The sequence below is a fragment of the Meles meles genome, chromosome 14, assembly GCF_922984935.1.
Source record: "Meles meles chromosome 14, mMelMel3.1 paternal haplotype, whole genome shotgun sequence".
Lineage (NCBI taxonomy): Eukaryota > Metazoa > Chordata > Mammalia > Carnivora > Mustelidae > Meles > Meles meles.
Genome location: NC_060079.1, coordinates 66,127,566 through 66,154,227, shown reverse-complemented (window position 1 = coordinate 66,154,227; position 26,662 = coordinate 66,127,566). Strand labels below are relative to the sequence as shown.

Sequence of the window (26,662 nt, the reverse complement as noted above, 5' to 3'; positions counted from 1 at the left end):
AACAGGTGCCCACAACTGGAAAGGTTGTGGCCAGTGTCGTACTCCCCCCACCCCATCCCCACACACAATAAAAGCCCCAAGCAGATCTCCTTTCCCTCCTCTCACAAACCATTTCAGACACACTCAGGAGGCTTACTCTTCCTCCGCCAAACTCTTATTTTGCTAGTAATAAACTTTTCCATTCTTTCTTCCCTGTGTTTGGCTGGCATCATCAATTTTGACATACAAACCAGATTTTGAGTGGGTTCCATCCTGCCTCTGCAGAATGTTCTAAAGAGTGAGCAAGGATCTGGGAAACTAGGACATTCCTCCCTCAGTGTGCTATCCACAAGAGCGCTTCTGAATCTTACTTATTACTCATGTGTTGATCTCAATGGACATTTCATTTTGCAGCAGACTACCTTAAAACAGATGGTAGGTAACTTTTTACATATTTTTTGTATTCTATTTGTCATGATTTATTGAAAATGATCCATGTATTTTCTAATGATATCAAACGGAACCACGATCATTAACCAAAAAGTAGTGTGTGGGGGAGAGGATAATTAAAAATAATATTTTAATAACTAAAATCAAGAAAAGTTTGTTCTCTAAAAAAATAATGAGGTGATGGATTTTTTTTTTTTTTTGGAAAAACTTTGAAGGCTCTAGCTTCTTTTTTTCTTAAGAAAAAAAAAAGCTCAGCTCACTGAGAAAGGCCGAGTTTAAGTGTTCTATAATATTATTATAATATTAATTATTAGAATGGCAAATTTTAAAACATTGAAAGCTCTCATGATTTTTAAAAGGATCAATATTTGGTATTTCAGTTCTGCAAAGGAACTAGGAACTGTTTCAGAGAAGCACAGAAATCCAAAGCCAGAAGAAAATAACCCAATATTCTGACATTTTTGAAGTCGTTAAGAAAAGCAAAATATTTGAAAGATTGGGTAAGTTTAAGCTCCAGGTGAATTTCTGGAGAATGAAAAAAAAATGTCAGCATTACCTACTTATTCAGTTATTGAAAATATTTGCTTTTTATGAAGTGTGGTATATTTATTTTATTCCTTGACAGAGATGGGATGAAATAAAAAGTAATTACAAAGGAAAACATATTTGTATAATAACTGAATGAAATATGGAACAAATAAAAAATCCTGACATCCTGGGTTATTATGAGAATGAATCAATGAATTAATACCTATAAAGGGCACAGAACTGTATCTGGCTCATAATAAACATTCGTTGTTGCCTAATATAATCAGCATTGTTATCGCTGTTATTGTAATAAGTAAAGGAACAGGCATCAGACACCTATTGTTCTAGTCATATTGTTTAGTTAGATTTCAGTTGTGGGGATTGCCCTGGACATTTTCTGGATTTGCATTTCTTTATTATACATATTTAAATAGGTAGGGAATTAAAGATAATTAACAATTCTAATTCATTTTTTTAAAGTTGTTTACCAGCGAAATAAATCTAATAATAACTATCAATTCCTTGTTAACTCTCACCCTTCTTCTTTTGTCCCCCCTTTAATTAAAGTGCATCTTTAATTCTTAAATGATAAGATTAACTTTGATAACTGCTGGAATTCCCATTTTGGAGGTAGCTAACAAACTCAGGAAAAATTCATTTCTTGCCCCGACCTGTGTCATCAGAGTCCAAACTCGCAATCCCAACTCTTTTTTTCTTTAATTTTCAGAGTTTTTCTTTTTTTTTTTTTTTTGCTTGTTTTTAGATTCTAGATATTAGTGAGATCACTGAATAGTTGTCTTTTTCTAACTTATTTCACTTAGCATAATCCCCTCAAGGTCCATCATGTTGTAGCAGATGGCAGGATTTCCTTCTATTTTATAACTGAACAGTATCCTCTTGTCAACCCCTCCTCTTAAATGCCTTGTAATTCAGTACATTAATATAACTAATTTTTAAAATTCATTTTTAACTCAGGTCTTATTTTAGGAAGATTCAAACTGTGCCCTACAACATGAATCTAATATAGTCCCTGCATTTTTTACCCTTCCACTTATAATCCTGTCCTCAAAAGAGAAAAAAAATAGATGTGCGCAGTGTTTCTTACTTTCTATTATTTTTTTTTTTAAGTAATCTCTACATCCCATGTGAGGCTGGAACTCACAACCCCAAAACAAGAGTCACATACTCTACTGCTGAACCAGCCACATGGCCCCCTACTTTCTGTGTTTCTAGGGGAAGCTCAACATCTCATACTGTAGGATTTTCTACCAGCATAACACAACCTCCAGCTGAATAGTTTACTGTTTTATTTATGAGACAATAAGTGAAATTACAAAGATAATTATTTGTCTTAGAATAGTTTCCCACATTTTTTCTCATCAGTTGAGATAAGAATTTTAAAAAGCACAATTAGAATAGATTAAGATACCCTGTATTTGTAGGTCAAATATTTAGCATACTCAGAAATAAATTTGTATAAATGAATATCTAATCACTGAAAGTAAGCAGAGTAACTGGTTGTATTCAAAAGCCTAGAATTACACAAAGACTTATGGAAAATGATTAGGTCTGTGTCAAGTTCTGAATGTGTGCATTCCCCCCACATTAATATGTTGAAGCCCTGACCCACAAGGTGTTGGAAAGAAAGGCCTGTAGGAGGTAATTAATTTTGGATGATGTTGTGAGGGTGGGCCCCCTAATGAAACCAGCGTCCTTATAGGATGAGAAAGAGGAGACAGACCATGTGCCTCCCTGCCACGTAAAGATAACAGCAAGAAGACAGCTGTGTACAAGCCATGAAGATACTCCTCACTGGGGAGACAAATTGGCTAATACTCCAGAACTTTGAGAAATAAATCCCCGTTTAAGCCACCCATTATACCGAATTGCATTATAGCAGCCAGAACTGACAAGCACCATATAGCAGGAGTAAATAACCCCAAAAGTAATGAAATGCAATGTAATTTTAACATATATTAATGTCGTATTTGAAAATGGGATGTTTTAGTATCTCAACAATAAAAAAAAAATCAGAAAGAACAGGAAGAGGAAGATATACCACAATTTTACAAGATACCAGGTGAAAACAGTTAGTGTGTGTTGTGGTATTTTACAATTAGTTTGTAAAAAGGAAAATATTCATATCAGATATTTCTAGGCTGGAATCTAGACTCAGGAATAACCAATGTGAGAAATTTTCTTGAATAACTATTTACTTTTCAAAATGGATAAATACTGTGTTTTAAAATTACATATATTCTTTTCTTACTGTAGCTTTCTGATTAAAAGCGTATGATTATTGCAGCTACCTTAGAAAATATCAAAATATAAAAAGAAAAATATGTTATTATATTGTGTATATTTCTTTAATTCTCTGATACACATGTATACTTTAATAAATTCAAAATATATTTAATATTTAATTTATATAAGTCTCAAAATATGTAAAATCATTTTGGAAAAAATCAATAATTGACATAAAATTGATATTTTATTGTCTTAACTTCAATTTTTCATTTGTAATATTGAAAATAGTTTTCCTATAAATACAGTACCTTATAGCTTCTAGTATTTGTATTAACTATGTGTTCTTTTTCTTGCCCATCTCTCCCAGCAGATAGGGGATATTGTGTGTGGGTTTTTTTGTAAATTAAAAAAATTTTCATACATTAAATGACATTTCCTTACAAACATATAATTTTTCCCATTTAACTTGTGTGTCTTTTAGAATTTTCTTTTTAGTATATTGTTATGTTTTCTTTTTTAAAAAGATTTTATTTATTTATTTGAGAGAGAGAGAGAGTGAGCGATAGCATGAGAGGCAAGAAGGTCAGAGGGAGTAGCCAATTCCCCACAGAGCTGGGAGCCTAATGTGGGACTCAATCCTGGGACTCCAGGATCATGACCAGAGCTGACGGCAGTCACTTAACAAACTAAGCCACCCAGGTGCCTCTATTGTTATGTTTTCTAAATGTTGATTTGTTATGGAAAAATCAACTTTCTTTTTATTTTATATTATTTCATTTGTTTGTTGTTTGTTTTTTTAGGAAAAAATCTCTTAAAGCCTTTCTGAGATTATTTTTAATTTGATAAATTTATTGATGTGAAATAAATGTAAATGTTTGGTTATCTAATTTACTTTTTGATGGTAATATTTTTTGAGCATGAAGATAACATATTTTTCATAGATATTTAGAAAGTACAAAAAAGATGAATACTATGCAGCCATCAAAAAACCTGAAATCTTACCATTTCTAATGAGATGGATGGAACTAGAGGGTATTACACAAAGCCAAATAAGTCAACACAGAAAGACAATTATCATATGATCTCACTGATATGAGGAATTTGAGAAAGAAGACAGAGGATCATAGGGGAGGGGAGGGAAAAGTAAAACAAGATGAAACCAGAAAGGGAGATAAACCATAAGAAACTCTTAATGTCAGGAAACAAACTGAGGGTTGCTGGAAGGGAGGAGGGTGGGAGGGTTTGGGTGGCTGGGTGATGGACACTGGGAAGAGTATGTGCTATGCTGAGCGCTGTGAATTGTGTAAGGCTGATGAATCAGACCTGTACTCCTGAAACAAATAATACATTATATGTTAATAAAAAAGAAAGAAAGAAAGACCATAGCACCATGGTTGAACAACCCTACTCTAAATGGATTGAGGACATTCTTACACATCCTTGGAATTTTGTATCCCTCAAATATATATTGAATATGAAGGAAAAGAAAAAATCACACAAAAGAAAATTAACCACCCAATAATCCTATAATAAAAACAATTATCTTAATATATTTTCTCATTAGTGTGAAAGATTATTCTGTGGTCATCTTTTAGAATATGAAGATTTTTACTTAATATTTCCATTTATCTTCAAAAAGATTTTATTAAAAAATAAAAAATTAAAAAATAGCAAGATTTTATTTATTTATTTGAGAGAAAGAGAGAGAGCCCACTCCTGGGCTTGGGGAGGAAGGGAGGATGAAGGAGAGAGACAAGCAGATGTTGTGAAGAGTGCAGAGCCCTACATGGGCTGCCATTGATACCAGGCCCCTGAGATCATGACTTGAACCAAAACCAAGAGTCTGATGCTCAAGCGGGGGAGCCATCCAGACACCCCACGACTTAATTTGTAATAGCTTTATGTTTGTTCATTATATGAGTATTTCACAATATATTAGGTCTTTGTTTTTTAAATGGTTTCTATTACAGAGAAAAGGGGGAATATTATACCTTTAAGAGATCATGCTTCTATATGTTGCTTTTAAAAAAAGTTTCTAAAGTTAGAATTTACAATAAAAAAGTAGAAATCCATTTTCAACATTTTGAGGAACCTCCATGCTGTTTTCCAGAGTGGTTGGACCAGCTTGCATTCCCACCAACAGTGGAGGAGGGTTCCCCTTTCTCCACATCCTCTCCAGCATCTGTCATTTCCTGACTTGTTAATTTTAGCCATTCTGACTGGTGTGAGGTGATATCTCATTGTGGTTTTGATTTGTATTTCCCTGATGCCGAGCTTTTAAAATTTTTAATATATGTTAACAAAGACATAGCAGTTTACATTTTACCAACAATCTAGAAATCAGTTCCTTCAGCCATTTCTCTTATGTATTTGTTACCTGGATCATATTTTCAAAATTATTTTATTAACATATAATGTATTATTTGCCCCAGGAGTACAGGTCTGTGAATCGTCAGGCTTACACATTTCACAGCACTCACCATAGAACATACCTTCCCCAATGTCCATAACCCAACCGCCGTCTCCACACACCCCTCCCCTCAGCAACCCTCAGTTTGCTTGTGAGATTAAGAGTTTCTTATGGTTTGTCTCCCTCCCTCTGATCCCATTTTGTTTCATTTTTTTCCTTCCCTACTCCCCAAGCCCCCTGCTCCGCCCTTCAGATTCCTCATATCAGAGATATCATATAATGATTGTCTTTCTCTGATTGAATCATATTTTTCACCTTTATTGTCCCAATATATTTGAAATATATATATCTCTGAATTCTGAATTCTAATTTAATTATTTTTACCTTATCTTTCCTTAAATACCAAAGGTAACTACAATATAATAAATGTTAATTACCACTGTATAAAGCAAACTTTTGGTTTATTTCTTCTTCTGGTCCAATTTTCTCATCTTGCCATGGAAATGTGGTGTGAAAGAACTCAGTATTGCTAAAAAGTACATTATATCTTTTCTTTTACTATTATATCCCACTTTTCCTTTCATAAAATAATTATTAAGCGATTTTAAACTTTTGTTATCAAAGCTCACCATAAAGTTATAATAATAAAAACTGGAATTCCAAGGTCTATATAAAATCCTAATATAAGGGTGTCTCATTGGGTCAATCAATAGGGGATAAGACGTTTGAAATCAGGGTTGTAAGTTCAAACCCCATCTTGGACATAGAGATTACTTAAAAATAAAATCTTAAAAAAATCCTAACATACACATTTAAAAAAATTGCATTACAATTGTCTTACTTAAATGAAATGAGATTACCTGTTCCTTTATTTCAAACTTTGGGTTATTTGGGTCAAAATGACTTTATTGACTAATCTTTTAATGTTAATGTTGCTCTAGGATTACAAATGAAATCCCAAGGATATGTAGGTGCTATGTAGCAATATCATAGTAATTTAACATGTGAGAATAAAAGATAAAAAATAATTTCGCTTTAGATAACCTAACCTGAATCTCACTATCACTAATAGCAAATTGCTATTTAGGGATAAAATAGTTCTCATCGATAATTTCTGTACAAGCTAAAATTTTCCATACCATTATGTATTAAGAATCATTACATTCTATGCAGAAATGGAAATGATATTTAAATGAAAAAATCTTAAGTCTTATTTTGATAGTTAGAAGATTCTCATAAATAGCAATTTCCTCCAATCTTTAGCTGAAATTACTGCATAGATACTTTGCAAAAGGGTTTCTTTTCTACCTTTCACATCGAAATCACATTTTTACTCACCAATATTCATGAGATTGGACATTTATTGGGTTCTCTAATGTCAAGCACTTTTCATGCCCTTTACAAGTATTTGTGTATTTAATTTTAACACTATGTCCATGAAATCGATACCATTTCTGTACTCATTTTACTGATGAAGTCGTAGGGACCAAAGAAGACTATGACCTGTGTGTCAGGTAGCATGGCCAGTCAGTTTCATAGCTGGGGGGGAGAACCGCAGCAGCCTGGCTGGGGATCCCACACTCTCACCCACTCTACATTTTAGCCTCTTTAAGACTACAATGAAACAGTGGCATAGAACTAAATAATCACAGAATGTAATCACTCCCAGCATTCTATTTACAGATTATGTAATGGCACTTTAATTTAATAATTATAGTTATTTGTGGGGACTAATGATATATATTTCTTTCCAGAACTAAAACATCTGGTACTTGCAATACATCAGAGGCCTGAAGTTCAAGTTACGTTATATTGGAAGGTAAAGTTTACTGTTTTCCTTGTATACAAATAACTGTCATCATAATAAGAACTTCACATGATTCATATCCAGAAACTGCCCTTGCCTCCTTTTCCCTCTGCTTTCCTTGCATGATTCATTGAGCATCATTACAGTACCAATCTTAAAACACACTAGCATTGCTTTGTTTTCTCAGTTCCTTATAGAGTATCTTTCATGGCAGGTAACGTTTTCCCAAGACCCAGACACAAAGATATACACACTCACATCACTGAAGTACCCATTTCTAATACTTACTGGCTAGCATTGATTTTTAAGACACATTTCAAAGAAGACACGCCCCTCCCCCAACACACACATGCACTCACACACACACATACACACACACACAGAGTCAACCAGATGTAAAAGTTCTCTTGAATTACATCATTGGTATATTTTGTTAATGTTTTCCTTTTTTGTATTAGTTTCAAGTTTCTCTTCTCCACTTCCCTTGTTCCTTCATTCTCTCTTAGGATGGAGAAAAGCAGTACCTTCATACAACCCAGATAACTCCAGTCTGATTTAAAAGTTATCCTTAGTTTTCACTCAATCCCTGCCCTTTTATTGTGAACTAATTCTGTATATACTCGTTATTCAAGCTCTTGTCCCCAGACTGGAGCAGATTCCATGTAGCTAATCCAGAGAGGTTTTTGTTTTTAAAGACTTTACTTATTTATTTATTTGAGAGAGAGAGTGAGTGGAGTTGGAGGTTTAATGGACCGAGCTACCCAGGCACCTCCAGAGAGTTTTATTTAATGACCATTTGTTGGGGGATTTCTCTTTAGAAGCAAGAAATTCCAGGTATTTTAAGTATTTATCAGTTTCTGTTGTCTTCATCAGGATCATGGTAACCAAACTGAATTGCTAGAAATGAGAATTAAACATAAATACAGAAATAATATTTGTTTCTAGTCCATCCAAGTAATCTTACTATTTGTCTTATGGAATATAACGAATATAAAAGAATTAAAAACAATTTGCTTACAGTCTATTTACCAGGTGTTCTCCTCCTCCAGGTTAAAAAAAATCAAAGCAAATGCAAAAATTTCTCGTTAAAAACATTATGAATATTATAATAAAATTAAATATTTCCTGGGTAGGATTTTAAATGATCACATTATAACACATTAAAACATTATATATATCATTAACTTTTTGTATATTGATTTCAATATACTATACAAGCAGAATTATTTTTGAAATTGCATGGGTATTGAATTTAATATTAAATATTGATGTATTTTTTAAAAGATTTTATTTATTTGTCAGAGAAAGAGAGAGGGAGAGAGATCAGGAGCACAAGCAGAGGGAGCAGCAGGCAGAGGGAGAAGTAGGCTTCCCACTGAGTAAGGACCCCTTGTGGGACCAGATCCCAGGACCCTGGGATCATAACCTGAGCCAAAGGCAGAGGCCTAACTGACTGAACCACCAAGGCATCCCAATATCAATGTATGTTTGTGAACTATGTGATTTCTAAAAACCCAGAAGACTCAGCAGAATGCTATACAAAGAGTTCAATTCTACTGTTATTCCCTTGTTCACATTTATTTACTGGGATATTTCATTTAATGATTTTTTAAATCCAATCAAATTCTTTAAAAACTAGTGTATAAATCCAGTTTTTTAAATTAAATTTTTATATACTACTATCTTTAAAAATAAAATAGAACAAAATTAAAGAATCAAGAAGAAAGGTGTATTAAAAAGTAATAACACATAAAGTTGTTTGTGTTTTCTTTTTTTTTTTTTAATCCACAAGAAGCCATATGGCAAGATAAGATTCAGAGTTACAGCATTCAGTTAAAATCAAAGTGCTGGCTTAGATATTTCTGCGATTTAACAATTTATTTGAATGGGAACTCATTGTCTTCTCTTAACTAAACCAAACCAAACTCTTTTTATTTCCCCCCTAATCTTTGTATGATTTGTGAGGAAAGGAAGTAGACATTTTTCTTTGTATAGAGTGGTAGAAGAGAAATATTGACGTGACAATGGCTAGGATTTTCATTTTTAATTCTCAAAATCCCAGCATACAAGAAAAAAAAAATTTAACCTAGGCACTACATTCCTTAATCCAAAATGAATGCTAATAAATGCACATTGGTTTTCAAAAAGTTATATATTAAATGATAATATGTGTAAAGTGCTTATAACTATGCCTAGTATATTTTAAGTCCCAATAAACATTAGTTATATTAATAAAAACAACTAGAAGGATGTAATCTTATATTAAAAGGTTTTGTGTTGTTTAGTGAATTAATTCATTAGTGTTGTAAGGCAGAAAATTATCAGTAACAAGAATCCTAGCTATTTTACTAACTATACAGTTAAAATCACACTGTGGAGGAATGGTCAGAAAGTGACCCAAAAAATCACATGGGTTTTACAAATCCCATGTCCTCTTAACTCTGACATCATACAGGTCAATGTTATTGCACCTAAGAGAAGGATGATTCCTGGTGCTCTATTACTCAAGGTCCTACTCTCCTTTAATGTAGCACATGGTACTTTCTTACCAGCGACTGTACCCACATGCCTTTCTTCTTCCTATAACCATAAATGAGCAATCATCTCTACCCGTGCAGTGCATCAGGCCCTAGACCTTCTTGCCTTACTCAAGGACACCACTCCATTTGTGTTTGTTCACACTTTCTCTTCTAGAATATCTCCTGTTTCCCATCTTCTAAAATAACCTTGTCGATATCAAAACAATATCATTTCTTCCTTTTGAAACAAATAACATCTGCAAACTTTTAAAATTCCATTTGCCTCACTACTGGCCCATTTCTTTGCCGTTCCTTAAAAAATATATATATATATATATAGGATCCATATATATCCTATATATATATATATATATATATATATAGGATCATCTATAAATACTCTTTAATTCCTGTCAGAAACTGCAACAGTCTGATTTGAATCTGCATTCCAACTTACTTTCCCATTGCTCATTCCAGTCAATGACAACATATCAGCACTATTTCAAAGGGGTGTCTCTCTCCTCTTTGATTGCATACTGCCTTGGTTTTCCTTGGCCTCTTATATCCCTCTTGTTCAGTTCTAGTCTCTTGGCTGGTTCTTCCACTTATTCTATTTTTGGAGGAGTTCCCAAATGCACAGGCCTTAGCCTTCACCTATTTTCATTCTATAGAGCCTTGTTTTGTGATTTTGTCCAGATTCCATAACAACTTGCAAATTTATATCTCCAATTCTGACTGATCTTCTAAACTACACGTTTCTTTCTGCTGGACATTTCATTTAATATTGATCTCCTATCTCAAACTTAACATGTCCAAATCTTTACTCTGCTGACCCCCACCCCCAAACTTGTTTCATTTACATTCTTCTCTCAATCAGGTTAATGGCAACTAAATACTTCTAGCTGCTCAGTCTAGAAATCTTGGTCATTCTCATTCACCTCCATCCGGGGCACTATTACCTTCTTTGACAACACTGAGAAAATTCCTCTGCAGACCTTATTCACTTGCTCTTCCTTCTACTTAGAATAATCTTTCCCACACCCTCATATTCCTCGGGACTCTATCAAGTAACAATCTATTGAAGATGTTTCCTTGCTCACCTTGTGCAAAGGCAAAAACCACAACCCCTCTGAAAGATTGTTTCTTGCCCTTCCCCTGCTCTTCCTAATATACGTCTTTGGTATATGTTTCTATCAAAGGAAGAAGAGATAGAATTAGGAACTCAAGCCACTAACTGAATTAAAAAAAAATTTTTTTTAAACATTTTGTTTTCCAAATAAAAACCAGATTTTGATTACTCATGATTTTATTCCACATTAACTAGAAACATTTATAAAAAGATTGACTTTTTCAATGAATAAAAATATAATCGCTAACTGTACTGTGAATCATTTCAACATATACCACAAAAAATATTAAGAATAAAACATTAATAGAGGAATAAAAGTGCTAATAATAAACCACTGTGGCCCTGATATTTTGAATGACCATGTTCAACAATCTCTTATCCAAATAAATATGTCATTTAAATAAAACTGTTTCTGTTTGTGTGTGTGCGTGATATCAGTGGACTCAGCTGAGTCTACTGTGGGGTTATGGGATTCACATTATGGTTCTGTTAACTCTGGTAAGTTGGTAACTTCTCATTTGCTTCTTATGTCTCTTTGTATGAGATGATAAATATGAGACATACATCTGTACCTTAATTTATTGTTTGTTTCTCTTAATTTTTAACTGATACACAGGTAATAGGATCTGTGGTATGCATCGGGACAGTAAGATTTATATTCTCCACTGTTCTAATTCTTACATTCCCTCTTGGTTATATTCATGGAATACAGATAAAGAAAACTAAAATAGTGAGCGATTGAGTGTGTGTAAATGTGTGTATGTGTATGTTGCAAAAAATAACTTATGACACATCACCCAGCATAGGCTGCCCTATATGTTGTCTTAAAAAAACTTCAATTTGAAAGATCTTTGCCAAAATTGATATTGACCAAAATTAATTTTTAAAAAATCTGACCATGGGGAGGAAAAACATTGACAGGAAGTCAAAGGCTGTGATAAAAATCTGCAAGAACTGAGTGACAGGTTCAAAATAAATAAAAATGTGATAAAAGCATGAGCATTATCTTCCTGTTTCTTTGACTGGATATTGAGAAATAATGGCCACAAACAAAATGAAAGCCACCCTGCCATGTGAAATAGAATGGATGAGTTTAGGTTTAGAAATGACATTGACCTCTCATCTTAGACAGTGGAGAAGCTGAACAAGGGTGGAAGGAATAAGGGAGAAGAGAAGAAAACAGATTGTTTTCTCAGAGCTGCAGTCTATCTAAAGTAATCACAAAGTAGGACAAAAATGTGACAAAGACTTCTGGCGATCATCAAAGCTAGAAATAAAAAAGCAGACCTGCAAAAATAGAAGCAAACATGAAATGATGAGAGAATTACTGTTTCTCAATATAAGAATGAGTTCAGAAATTTATTTTTTTTTTAAAGATTTTATTTATTTGACAGATAGAGATCACAAGTAGGGAGAGAGGCAGGCAGAGAGAGAGAGAGAGAGAGAGAGAGAGAGAGGAGGAAGCAGGCTCCCTGCCCAGCAGAGAGCCTGATGCGGGGCTCGATCCCAGGATCCTGGGATCATGACCTGAGCGAAAGGCAGAGGCTTTAACCCACTGAGCCACCCAGGTGCCCCCAGAAATTTAATTTTTATCTCACATCTATATACTCTTTATTCTCTTAATATTAAATATCTAAATATATGATAAAATATTTAAATGATATATAAGAGATAAAAATCACAAAAAATAACTGGGTGGGTTTAAAGTGAAAAGGTTTTGTAGTGATATTGAATCACTTTATTATGATAGGATTAAGGAACCCAAAACACATTTCATAGTTGCAAATTTATTGACAATTTATAAGGAACATTTATAAAAACATTTATAAAAAACATTTCCTGAAAAGTGATCAAAAAATTATATAAAATGTGGAAACAACATTATATCCCAGTCTGTGTACCTATAAAGCCAGTTCCAATACAAATAATATTTTAAAATATTTAAATATTATCCACATGGAACAAGTTTTACCCATTTTGGGGTCAAATTGAATGCCTAACATCTTTCCAAGGATTTCCCAATATTTCTCCTTCCCAGTCAGAATTAATAACTACGTATAGAATGCTATTTATAATGATAGCGTAATGGTCAACTTCTACATTTATTTAAGTAATAATTGTAGAATACCTACATGTGAATAAATATATGAACAATTAATTTCAGGAAGTGATTAAGCCTATGAATAAAACAATATAGGTGACCAAAGTGGCAATGATAATAATAATAATAGAGTTATTATTATAGATTACCATGATGAAAACTGTGTATGCAGATTCTTGAGATAAAATTATCATGGTGGACTCCTAAAGGAGATGATAATTAACCAAATTCTGAATAGCTACTGGGAGCTAGCTAAGTAGGTCAGGGAAAGGGGTTGGTAAAAATCATTTCAGTAGCAGTTGCAGGGAAGTTGTAATACAGTCTTCATAACTTTTATTTTTTAGCATCATACAGTTTGTTCACCCACGAAAGTAAGGAAAAACTAGAGCAATCCTATAGTGACACAGATGCTGATTCTAACGCAGCCAATTTTAAAGACAGTAATAGTGCATGTGTCATCCCAATGGAATATCAGTTTAATATGAGTTTGTGCCAGGGTTCTATGTCCTTATAAAATACCTTTTAAGTAGATGTTCCTATTGAGGCAAAGGATAAATAAATGGCCTCTCAGTTGAAATCTGTTGTCATGTTTAGTGAAATTCTAGGCACAGTGGATACTGAGATAGATAAAGGATAGAGATGGAAAATTGATCAGAATGAGAAGATCATCCCTTTTAAGAGAAAGTTCAGCAGTGCAAATGAACAAATCTACCAAGGGATAATAAAATACATTCATCTAATGCAGGTTGATATATATATGTGATGAGTTTGATTCATGAGATTGCATCAAGCCATGAGATCCTAAGCAATGACATATTAGTTTCCTTTGGGCTGTAAATCAAGGAGGAAATCCATGACTCTCCAGGATATATCAGATGCAAGAACTAGGAAAAGGAGGAAGACATCCAGTTAATAATGAAGGAGAACGTCAGTGTTCAATGTTTATCTACAATCTTGCAAGAGAGAATGGTGAAAGCATTGTCTCCTTGACACAGGCAGGTGGTCAGGTAGAGTCAACTAGGCTGATGACACAGAGTTGATCTGCAGTAGAAAGTTATAGCTGAAGGTTCAGATGGCTTTATTTAGTTGTAATTAATCAGGCATCCGATGTTAGAATAGTGTATTGGAGTATAGAGAGCAAAACTTACAGAATGAAATACAGTATAAATTAAAGTCATTACATACCTAAGCAGAACAGACGATCAAAAGTCCTGAGAGGAAGTGACATTGCATGGGTAGGATAACAAAGATTTTCTGGAGGAAGTAACATTTCAGATATTTTTAGAGAGATTTCTATTGACAGTAAATGATGCCAAAAGAATTTCCAGTTGAAAGAATGAACAACCTAAAGACACTCAAAATTAGGAAAATCCAGATGTTTAAAGACTATAGTTGATAACTACTCTAGTTATCTTAAGTGTATACTACAATTTAGAGGAACTATGATAGAGAACACGGGAAGGGCAGATTGAGAACATATTGTATCCAGGCTTAAATATAAAAATATCTTAATTTTAATTAATTTGATAAGCAATGGGGGAGGAAATCATGGTTACTGAGCAAGAGAGTAACATGAACAGAATTTAGGTTTAGAGGAGATTAACTTGGCAGCTGTGAAAAGTCTCCTTTGAATATTTGATGTTAATGTTTCACTGCTTGCAAATAACTACCATTGCCGAAAGAGTATCACATTCACTTTGACAAACTCTTGCTGAAAAGTACATTTAATTAAAAAAAAAAGGGCATTCCAACAGTGTACTGATTTTGGTTTTGATTTGCATGCTAATCATAGATTTGTCATTTCTTTAATGAAAGATGAATGAAAAAAGTGAAAGAATGTAGTATGGACTGAAGATTTCATGCAAAACCATGAAATGATAAGCATAGTATCCACCTATGGTTATAAAATAATCATCTTTATTAAGGAATAATCTCAAGATCTCAATAATTATATATTGGCAAAATATATGACAATGACTGGTCATACTTATATCTTCATTTTATAATTGGCAAATAAATACATTTGTTTATTTATATTTATTATTCTAACTTTATCAAGGTATAGTTGTCAATTAAAAATTATATATATTTAAAGTGTACAACTTGATAATTTGATATAGTCACACTGTCATTAGATCATCACAATTTTTTAACTTGCTTAATTGATACTGTGTACTGACCAATATCTGCCTATATTCCTTTTCCTGAGCCTACGGTAAACACCATTTGACTCTCTGTTTCCATGATCTTGACATTTTTAGATGTCTTGACATTTTTAGACTTGTGAGGTCATGTAGTATTCATCTCCCTGTCTGCTTATTTCACTTGGGATGAGATCCTCCAGGTATATCCTTGTTTTTGTCAATGGCAGGTTTTCCTTCTTTCTTAAGGTTGAGTAGTATTTCACGCTGTGTGTGTGTGTGTGTGTGTGTGTGTGTGTGTGTGACATTTTCTTTATCTTGGCCATTGTTAATGCTGAAATGAACATGGGAGGGCAGGTATCTATCTATTCAACATACTGATTTCCTATCTTTTGGATATACACCCAGAAGTGGAATTGCTATCATATGATAATTTATTTTAAATATTGTGGGGATCCCCCATATAGTTTTCTATAATGAAGGCACCAACAATGTAGAAGCAGTTCATTTTGCTCTATGTCCTCAGCCACACTTATTACCTATTGTATTTTTAATAGCAGCCATCCCAACTTATGCAAAGAGATATGTCATTGTGATTTGGATTTGCATATCCCGCATGATTGAGTACCTTTTCATTGACCTGTTATTATCTTTATGGCTTCATTTTTTTAAGTTTTTATTCAAATTCTAGTCAATTGTCATACAGTACGATATTAGTTTCAGGTGTAGAATACAGTGATTCAATGCTTCCATACAGCACTGTGTGCTCATCACAAGTGCACTCTTTAATCCCCGTCCGCTTTATAACCCATCCCCTTCTACCTCCCCACTGGTAACCATCAATTTTTTTCTCTATAGTTAAGAGTCTGTTTCTTGGTTTGCCTCTCTCTTTCTCTTCCTCTCCCTCTTTTTTTTTTCTTTTTTCTTTTTTTTTATATTTTATTTATTTGACAGAGAGAAATCACAACTAGGCAGAGAGGCAGGCAGAGAGAGAGGAGGAAGCAGGCTCCCTGCAGAGCAGAAAGCCCCATATGGGGCTTGATCCCAGGACCCTGGGATCATGACCTGAGCCGAAGGCAGAGGCTTTAACCCACTGAACCACCCAGGCGCCCCTTTTTTTTTCTTTTTGATCATCTGTTTTGTTTCTTAAAGTCCACATATGAATGAAATTATATGCTATTTGTCTCTGAATTATTTAGCATAGCTCCATCTGTGTCAGGTCCTTTGTCCATTTTTTAATTGGGTGATTCGTTTCTTTTGCTATTGAGTTGCATGAGTTCTATATATATTTTGAATACTAATTTCTTATCAGACATATGGCTTGCATATATTTTCTCCCATTCTGTAGATTGCCTTTTCACTCTGTTGATCATTCTTTTGCTTTGCAGAAGCTTTTTAAAGTTTGATCCAATCCAATTTAGCAAATTTTCTTCTCTTAGCTGTACTTCTGGTGTCATATCCAAAAAAAATCTTTGCCCAGACCATTATTGGGAAGCTTTTTCCCTATGCTTTCTTATAAAAGTTTTACAGTTTTAGGTGTTATGTTTAAGCTTATAATCTATTTTGATTGTTCTATGAGGCATGAGATAAGAGTCTAATTCATTCCTTGGCATATGGGTATCCAGTTCTCCCAGCACGATTTATTGAAGGAACTAGACTTTCCCCCATCATGTGTTCTTGGCACTCTTGTCAAATATCACTTGGCCATAAATACATGGATTTATTTCTGGGCTTTATATTCTGTTCCATTGGTCTGTATGAATATTTTTATGACAACACTATATTTTCATCATTACATAGCTGGTGTAATATATTTTGAAATCAAGGAGTATGATATATCCAATTTTGTTCTTACTCATTGAGCTTCTTTAAGATGATTTTTAAATTTTTTTAAAATGTTTAAGGTTTTTTTTTAAAAAAGATTTATTTGTTTATTTGAGAGAGAATGAGAGAGCAAGCACATGCCCATGTAGCAGGTGGGGAAGGGGCAGAGGGTGAGAATCTCCAGCAGACTCCACGCTGAGCACGGAGCCCAATACAAGGTTCTATCCCATGACCCATGAGATCATGACCTGAGCGGAAATTACAAGTTGGACACTTAACTGTCTGAGTCACCCAGGTACTTAAAGATTAATTTTTTAAAAAATATTTGCTGGGCCATTTGAAGATCTCCATTTTTTTTAATTGTGTTTCATTGGTTCCATGATGTTTTCATGTTTCTGTAGCCTTGCATTTATGTCTGTGCATTTGAGGAGTAAGTTACCTCTTCCAGACTTTACAGAATGACTACGGAAAGACCTTCACCTATGTGTGGGTGGAAGTGCTGTGGGGGTAAGGTGCAGTGGTTCTAGCTCTGGGAAGGGACATGGGAGAGTCTCCATGTGGATCCATCAGCTGAAGTCAGCATTGGCAAAAACGGTGCAGGTCCTCAGTGTCCACAACACCAGCAAGCGCTCTGGGGGTCTTTTTGTTCTATTTTTCCACCATGGAGGAAAGTCATGACCAAGGGCATTCCTCTTGGCCTTAGGTCCGGCATGCAGGCATGCTCGTTGCAGCAGTGGCTGCAGTATTCAGTGAACAGATGAACTCACTGTGATGGTGGAGAATTGTGTCAAGCAGGAGCACTCACGGACCAGCCATGGAACTGGGGTGTCCCTGTGCAGGCCCACACTGAGTGACTGTGGCTCTAGGGCCTGGGCACAGGCTTCCCCCTGACATGGTGGCACCAGTGTCCAGGACAGAGGCTTGCCTACTCTAGAGCTGTTCCAGGTATTGGCAATGGTGAGGTGCTATGCAGCTGGTGGCCAAAGCACGGACTTCCAGAAAGTGACCATGGCCCCATGTTTCAGGGTTCTGGCCTGCCCCAAGGCGGAGTAATGCCAGTGTCTAAGGCACAAGTATGCCTATGCATATGCTAATTTCTGAAGGGTGGGCTCTTGGGAAGTGACTATGAAGTTAGCATCTGGAGCACAGACACATTCAGAGCAACCATGGATCTGGAATTTTGCCTGTGCAGTTGGGAGGGAGAGTCATGGAGGGAAGATGACTGACCAAGGACAGCCCAGCAGCAACTCCTTCTCCTGGGTTGTACAAAACATCTCCTGCTTTGTGGGTCTATGGCAGCTGTGTTGGCTGTTGAGGTCCTCAGCAGTGCAGCCTGTTGGTGTTCTCTGTAGAACTGTGGCCCATGGTGGCACCTGCTGCAGGGCAGGGAGCTCCCACCTTCTTCTTTAATCCTAGCCTTCTCCAGACATCTCAGCTATGAGGATCTCCTGAGCAATCTGGGTATGGAGAAACCAAAGTGGGTCCTTTACCCATCTGAAAAGATGGGGAAGCTGGTTGCTCACCCTGCTTTCCTTTTCCCTGTGAGGGAGCACTCACAGGTTTGCGATTTCCTCTTGGCCAGGAGCTGTGCAGGCCTGGGGGGGGGGGGGGGGATGATGCAGGCCAAGTGAAACTGTTCTTGCTACCCTTTCTTTATAATTATTCTCCATGTTTTCACTACACTATGTTGCTATCATTTCTTAACTGGTCGCCTGCACTCTCACAAAGCGATTTTCATTTGTGGATAGCTGTGCAATTGCTGCTTTTCTGTGAGAAAATGAAGGGATCTCTTACTCCACCATTTTGCTGATGTCACTTTTTAATGAGTAATATTTAGGATTCAAGGTTAGCTTACCTGCAAAGACATGTCATTGGCTGAAAAGAGGACTTTTGAAAGAATGTGGCTTGAAAAATGCAAACCCAATATCCTCAGTGGAAAAATAAATATTATTTTGTATGAATAGCTTCTGCTGTTTGGGTCTAAGCAACAACAGGCACATGTGAGTTTATTATGAGACATTAAATCAGATATGTGTTTTACTAACTTACAACTCTTTTGTATATTAAATCTTTTATAATAAAATTATTTCACTCTATTATAAAAATTTGAACAATTATCTGTGACAAGAATATTATAACTTCCTTGCAATAACCAATGTATTTACAATGAAAAAAAATGTACTTCTCTATTTGTACCTGTATTAGAAAAATTGATGAAAACCCAGGTTAATTTTGTTATGCAGAAGTCATGTCAGATACTGGAAGACCTTGGCTAAAGAAACTCAGAAACTTTGTAGGATTTAAGGCATCAGGTAATATTTTAAGCTAGTCATCATCTATATTGTCTTCATTTTATACATTGAAAAATTTAGTTGCTGAGTATTTAAGTCATATATGTATATGCACACACACATAGATATATATATGTAGAAGTTAACAAAGCACAAAATGTTATCCTATCCACTAATTCTAATTTATATTTTCAATCTTGTTTCCCCTAAATAGAGCCACAGAAAGTAGAAAAAAATTACTGAAATTATCCGTCAGCGGATTTTATTGCCCTCTTCCCGTATTCATTATTTCACTTCTATCATTTACCCTCAGCGTGTATTAATTCACACGATTTCAGTATTGAATTAAGTAGCAGGCATTGTACCATTATGCTTATCTAGGCATTGAAACATATGGCAGGGTGAATACCATCTGGTGGCAGCACGATGGACGAGAAAGTTCTCTGGCACAGCACTTGTGGAATCCTGGCTGCTGGGCTAAATAATATTAAGCTATGCTGTGTTTAAAATGCCCCATCCGTTAGTTGAATATTCAGCAGAGCATCACATTTGGCCTTATTAAAATTTGCTAATACAGAACCCTGGAAGACATTGGCCACACATGACATAAGCTGAAAGTGGGTCAGTTTAGTTCTTACCAGTCTATTACACAAAATTTCTACGGAAATCATTGTTATTGTTGGTTAGATTCCAATTATTCATAATATCCATGAAATGGATAGGACAATTTTCTGCATAATGTTCTTCAGAATAATAGCAAGCTAGAGAGCATAATGATAATTTTCTTAAAGTAATTTCCAGAGTACTATTTTTGGACAATGTGGTCCTTGAGTCCATAAAAGTAAACATACACTCATACACATAATATATATTGATTCTAACAAACCAAAGGGAAGTTTCTAGCTACAAAATAATTTTATATAACAAAAATATGGAATAATCATCTATTATTAAGTACAAGCAATTCTCACATTGCACAGTACTGCGTTCACTGAAACTCACACCATTCAGAATTGCACCCTCACTTTTCACAGTTCTGTGGAAATGTATCACTGTTATACACTGCCTGTAGCAGGTTTTTTTTTATTTTATTTTTATTTTTTTTTAAAGATTTTATTTATTTATTTGACAGAGAGAGATCACAAGTAGGCAGAGAGGCAGGCAGAGAGAGTGAGGGGGAAGCAGGCTCCCCTCTGCTGAGCAGAGAGCCCGATGCGGGACTCGATCCCAGGACCCTGAGATCATGACCTGAGCCGAAGGCAGTGGCTTAAACCACTGAGCCACCCAGGCGCCCCTGCCTGTAGCAGGTTAATATCTTGTTCAACTCAATGACCTTGCTGACCTAAAATGAGCAAACTCCTGGAAAATGAATTTATGTAAATGAAATTTATACTCTAGAATCTATGACACTCACTTGTCCAAGAGTTTACTTAACACTGAAGATAAGTTAAATTCTCTTCTCTGTATCTTCTTAGCATAGTTATATATATTTTTCTCTACCTGCTGTAGTAATTTTGGGTTTATTCACCTGTCTCCTACTACTTCGTACTATGAATATTGTAGACTAGACGTTCTTTAAATTAAGGATATTTGTCTTATTTCTTTTGAATCGGAACACACTACCTTTATGTATTTTGAACTATGATATATTCCTTTGGGTTTTGTTGTAATATTTACTGAGTATAACTAACAAAGATAACTGTAAATAATAATTTCTTTGTAATACGGCTTATCATTTTGGCTACATAGTCTAAATTTAGACATATTTAAGGTATCACTGATCACTCCCATATATATATAGAGAGAGAGAGAGAGAGAGGGAGAGCGAATTATATTTGATCATTTTACTTTCACATTTTATGTAATGTCAATAAAATATTTGGCATACTTCAACCTGATTTACCCCCTCCCTATTGCTTTTTAAAAAATATTTCTAAGAAAGATCAAACATTGTTTTCTATCTTCTACATTTTAAAAATTATTTACCAAATATGTTGTGATTATATAATCTGACAATATTTCATTGATTAAAGCAACCTTGGATATGCAGTCCATAAGCTCCATCTTTCATCCATTAATTTGATGTTTTTCATTTTATTATGTGCATATATCCAGCTCAAAAGTATTTATCATATTATCATGGAATCAGGCAACTGTCAATGGCATGTGTTTCTGCAGGTATGAGTGGTTTATATTTGGGAAAGTGTGTATGGAATGCATTGCATTTGGGTTCATGAGTTCTGGAAAAAAGTTCACTTTGAGATAGAGATACACAGACTAGACGGTACTATCTCAGACCCCAGACTCCATATGAGGCACATAGTTAACAACAATGAATAGAAAGGTGAGAAGATTTAATGAAATTATATGGGGGGAAAGTATGTGTGTTTGTGTGTGCTATATGTGAGAGAGAATGGGAGAGAAGGAAATCAGACAGTTGCAAACTCAAACTCAATTTATAAAGTTAAGGCAGGAATAATTTTATTAAGATCTTTCTTCTTTAAAATGTCTTTGCTTTCTCTCTCTCTGCCCCTCATATATATATTATACACAGTTATATTTCTTGGTTTAAACTGCTGCATGTTTTGATTATGGAAGATTATGTGTGTTTCTTTACTGGAGTCAGTATGGTGTTTTTTACAGAGTTTAAGGAAAAGAAAAAAAAAAAACACCCTGGTTTTATTCTTTGCTTAGTTTGTTCTTAGTAGATATAAAGAGATCCACACACGTGCACATATGCACACTTCCAAAATGTCTAACTAAATTGCTTATTTAAACCCACAGAAATTGTGAGATCCAAGACTGATGAAAGAGTGGGAGCCACTGCACTCCACTAAGCAGAACTTTCCTTAGCTCACAGGTTCCTGGGGAAACATGAAACTCTTGGTGTCTCTTCTTCTGCATGGTAGGTTATTACCAAATGCCACATCCTTCATATACTCAAGAGTCCCATAAATACTTGGTTTTGACATGAATTCAACACATTCACATACAAGGAAAATATCCGTATGAAACCGGACTGGGTAACAACGTAGACACCATTCCTTTCGCATGTCTCATGGGGAGAGAAAAGAGGCACTGCCCACTGGAATAAGACCTCTAACATAAGCTTTCCAGCATCATAGAAAGTTCATGTATCCAGAAAACATCCTTGACAATGATTTAATGCTTCTTGATTTGAGTGGTTCTGAATCAGAGTCATACATTAATAATCACGATGAAAATGTTCACATAGTCCTTCAGGGTCATCATGAATCCTTGATCCTCCAAGTGCTCCCATAATTTTCTGAGCAGTTAATCATGGCTATTGATTCCTTTCCTACTTAAAATTTCTAAAGTGTGTGTGTGTGTGTGTGTGTGTGTGTGTGTGTGTTTTCCAGGACAGAAACACTGACTGATGCAATTTGACAATCTTTTCTCTTAAACAGAAAAAAAAATTTGCAAGAATAATATGTATAATGCAAAGAATGGATATGTGTTCATTAGGCAAATTACAGCAAAAATATAGAGTGAGACATAAGGTTGTATGGAGGAAAGAGCATTTTATATTACTTAACTCTTGTTTAAAGCAGAAAATTAAAGCATGTAGACATTTAAAAATAAACACAATACTAAAAAATAGTAATAAAATAAAGTAAACACAGTATTACACTGAAATGCAGAGAATGTGGCCAATGCTAAATTCATGAGTAAACTATAGGGTAAAATATTGCTTATCATCAAATCATGAATATGAATTAAGTAGTGTTCTGAAGCCAGGAGAAAATAAATGGCAAAATGAATAAAAGGGATTGATAGCTGAATTATGAAGACAAAATAATTCATTAAGAATAAAGAAGGGGCACCTGGGTGGCTCAGTGGGTTAAAGCATCTGCCTTCAGCTCAGGTCATGATCTCAGGGTCCTTGGATTAGACCCTACATCAGGCTCTCTGCCCAGCAGGAAGCCTGCTTCCCCTCTCACTCTGCCTGCCTCTCTGCCTACTTGTGATCTCTCTCTGTCAAATAAATAAATAAAATCTTTAAGAGCAAACAAACACTGTTGGTGGGAATGCAAGCTGGTGCAACCACTCTGGAAAACAGCATGGAGGTTCCTCAAAATGTTGAAAATAGAACTACCCTATGACCCAGCAATTGCACTACTGGGTATTTACCCTAAAGATACAAACATAGTGATCCGAAGGGGCACGTGTACGTGAATGTTTATAGCAGCAATGTCTACAATAGCCAAACTATGGAAAGAACCTAGATGTCCATCAACAGATGAATGGATAAAGAAGAGGTGGTATATATACACAATGGAATACTATGCAGCCATCAAAAGAAATGAAATCTTGCCATTTGCGACGACGTGGATGGAACTAGAGGGTATCATGCTTAGTGAAATAAGTCAATTGGAGAAAGACAACTATCATATGATCTCCCTGATATGAGGACGTGGAGATGCAACATGGGGGGTTAGGGGATAGGAGAAGAATAAATGAAACATGATGGGATTGGGAGGGAGACAAACCATAAATGACTCTTAATCTCACAAAACAAACTGGGGGTTGCTGGGGGGAGGTGGGGTTGGGAGAGGGGGAGGGGGTTATGGACATTGGGGAGGGTATGTGCTATCATGAGTGCTGTGAAGTGTGTAAACCTGGCGATTCACAGACCTGTACCCCTGGGGATAAAAATACATTATGTTTATAAAAAAAAAAAAAATTGGAAGGGGAGGCGAACCATAAGAGACTATGGACTCTGAAAAACAACCTGAGGGTTTTGAAGTGTCAGGGGTGGGAGGTTGGGGGAACAGGTGGTGGGTAATACGGAGGGCACGTTTTGCATGGAGCACTGGATATTGTGCAAAAACAATGAATATTGTTATGCTGAAAAAATAAATAAATTTTAAAAAAGTCAAAAAAAAAGCAAACAAACAAAACAACAACAACAACAACAACAACAACAACAACAACAACAACAGAACTCTGACTCTTCAAAATAATAAAAGTTTCTGAAGGCCAGGGAACTTCTCTGTCTTACTCCTTGTTAAAAAAGAAAGAAAGAAAGAAAGAAAGAAAATATGATTCTTAATAAATACTAGACAAGCACCAATGTCAAGAAAAGAGAGTATGTGAATTCTTCAATGGAAAGAAAAAAACCCAACATGAATTTTAGACTTTAAAATGAGAATGAAATATTGTAGAGGGCCTAAAATAGTTACTAAAAATAAAATCACAAGAAGCACAGATCAGCTACTAATAAATATATCACTTTAAAGTATTCAATCTCAGGGTGCCTGGGTGGCTCAGTGGGTTCAGCCTCTGCCTTTGGCTCAGGTCATGATCTCAGGGTCCTGGGATCCAGCCCTGCATTGGCCTCTCTGCTCATCAGCAACCCTGCTTCCTCCCCTCTCTTTCTGCCTGCCTTTCTGCCTACTTGTGATTTCTGTCTGTCAAATAAATAAATAAAATCCTTAAAAAAAAAAAAATAAAGTGTTCAATCTCAGGACATAGCAAAATAAAATAATGATTTATCCATTTCATTTATCAAATTGCTAACACGTTTTTGTTTAATAATAACCAAGGAAAAAGAAATAATACCCTAAACAATTAGAAAACTAAAATTAACAAAAACTAAACAAAAGAAACTTACACAACCTCTGGATTTCTCATCTTAAATTTTATTTCTATGGGTACATATTGACTAAATAATGGATAGGTGCAAATATTCTTGGGAACTACTTTGGGAAAAGGCCAAATTCCAAATATGGATAATTTATTTAATAAATAAATCAACTTCAGGTACTCAATAAAATACTATGTAACTATTCATGTAAAATATTTGAAGTATTTAATGGCATGAAGAAATGTTCAGAATTTATTGAAAAATTTGGTAGACACCACATGAGCCCATTTTTAAATAAAACATACAAGCATACATTAACAGCATTTTAGCAGTAATTACCTGTGATGTTATCTCTAATCAAATATCATTAAATGATATTTAAAAATGTGTTCCTAGTGTTGTTGCATTTTTCAAAATTCCTAATTGACTATATTATTTTTATAATAAAGTGTTTATAATAAAAATGTTTATTCTTTGCTATTTTCTGAAAGCATGATCTGTGCATCTTAATAATGCAGTATGAAAAATAAATGCTTTTACTTACACTGAGGAAACATGGCCCCCCTCAATATCTTCTCTCTTCTTATAGAGCATGCTGATAAGAATCCTTAGAGAATATGTCTCATCGACCTTCAGAGATTAATTCTGAAAAGAGAATTTTATGTCAGTACATAAATTCCTTGTCAGTAAAAATGAAACTGTGTGTCAATGTATTTCTATTCCAGATGACTGAGCAAATTACCAGCTGTGTGTGACTTTAATATCTCATCTTCATTTCTTGAGCTTTAAAATGAGAGAGTGAGAAGATAATCTCTAGAATTTCTATTACTGGATTCTCAAGCTAGATAGTGGGAGTGAGAGACTTTCCAGTCTTTAGAAACTTTAAATAGTGCTTCAACAAATATCTTTCTACACAGATCCCTGAATATCAGGATTCTCTCTATGTGATAGTTCCCATGTATGAGATTTCCAGGTCCCAGGAAATTATATATATAAGCACGTAACAATTTTATATGTATTTTGCTGGAAATGGCCAGCAATCCCTGTAGGGATGGATGAAAGATTACTCCAAATTTTGCTGTGAAAGAGAGGAAAAGGCAAGGGGGTCAACACTCAGAGACAAAGACCCTTTGCTCTTCCTTTCCTCCCACTTTTATTGGTCCTTCAGGATAATCACAATCCATATCAAGCACAGCTGTATGAGGAAGGGTGTTACTGAAGCTGGGTGGATCTGTTTACAGAAAAGATAAAATATGCTAATCTGCATGTCTGTTAAACAGAGCTAAGGGACAATGTGTACAACTCTTACATGGGGGGGGGCTGTTTTGGCTTAAAAAGCTTCCCCCAAAGGCAACTTCCCTGAAGGGAATGCCCCAGAGGCATTCCTAAGGCAGAGTAGTCGTGCAGGCCTTGGCATTCCAAAGGCCCACACTCTTCTCCAAAATCTTCCCTTGCCCCAGTGACCTCCTTGTTACATTTTAGCAAGCTAGGTATTACAGACGATTTCATGCTCTACATTAACCCCAACATATATATCACATAATAATGTGATATTATATATTATTAATAGCACAATATGATCTTATTAACATGTTAATTTTATTAAATATTCAAGAAATATGAACAAA

General features: G+C 35.0%; 1 long non-coding RNA gene across 1 annotated transcript; it reads left to right on the top strand.

Moving 5' to 3' along the window:
- The first annotated feature begins 319 nt into the window (after window positions 1-319).
- LOC123925142 lies at window positions 320-22,316 on the top strand. The gene is made up of 4 exons (XR_006814920.1): window positions 320-414; window positions 810-929; window positions 7,369-7,433; window positions 22,211-22,316. It is a non-coding gene; the product is annotated as an uncharacterized LOC123925142 (long non-coding RNA).
- The last annotated feature ends 4,346 nt before the right edge of the window (window positions 22,317-26,662 follow it).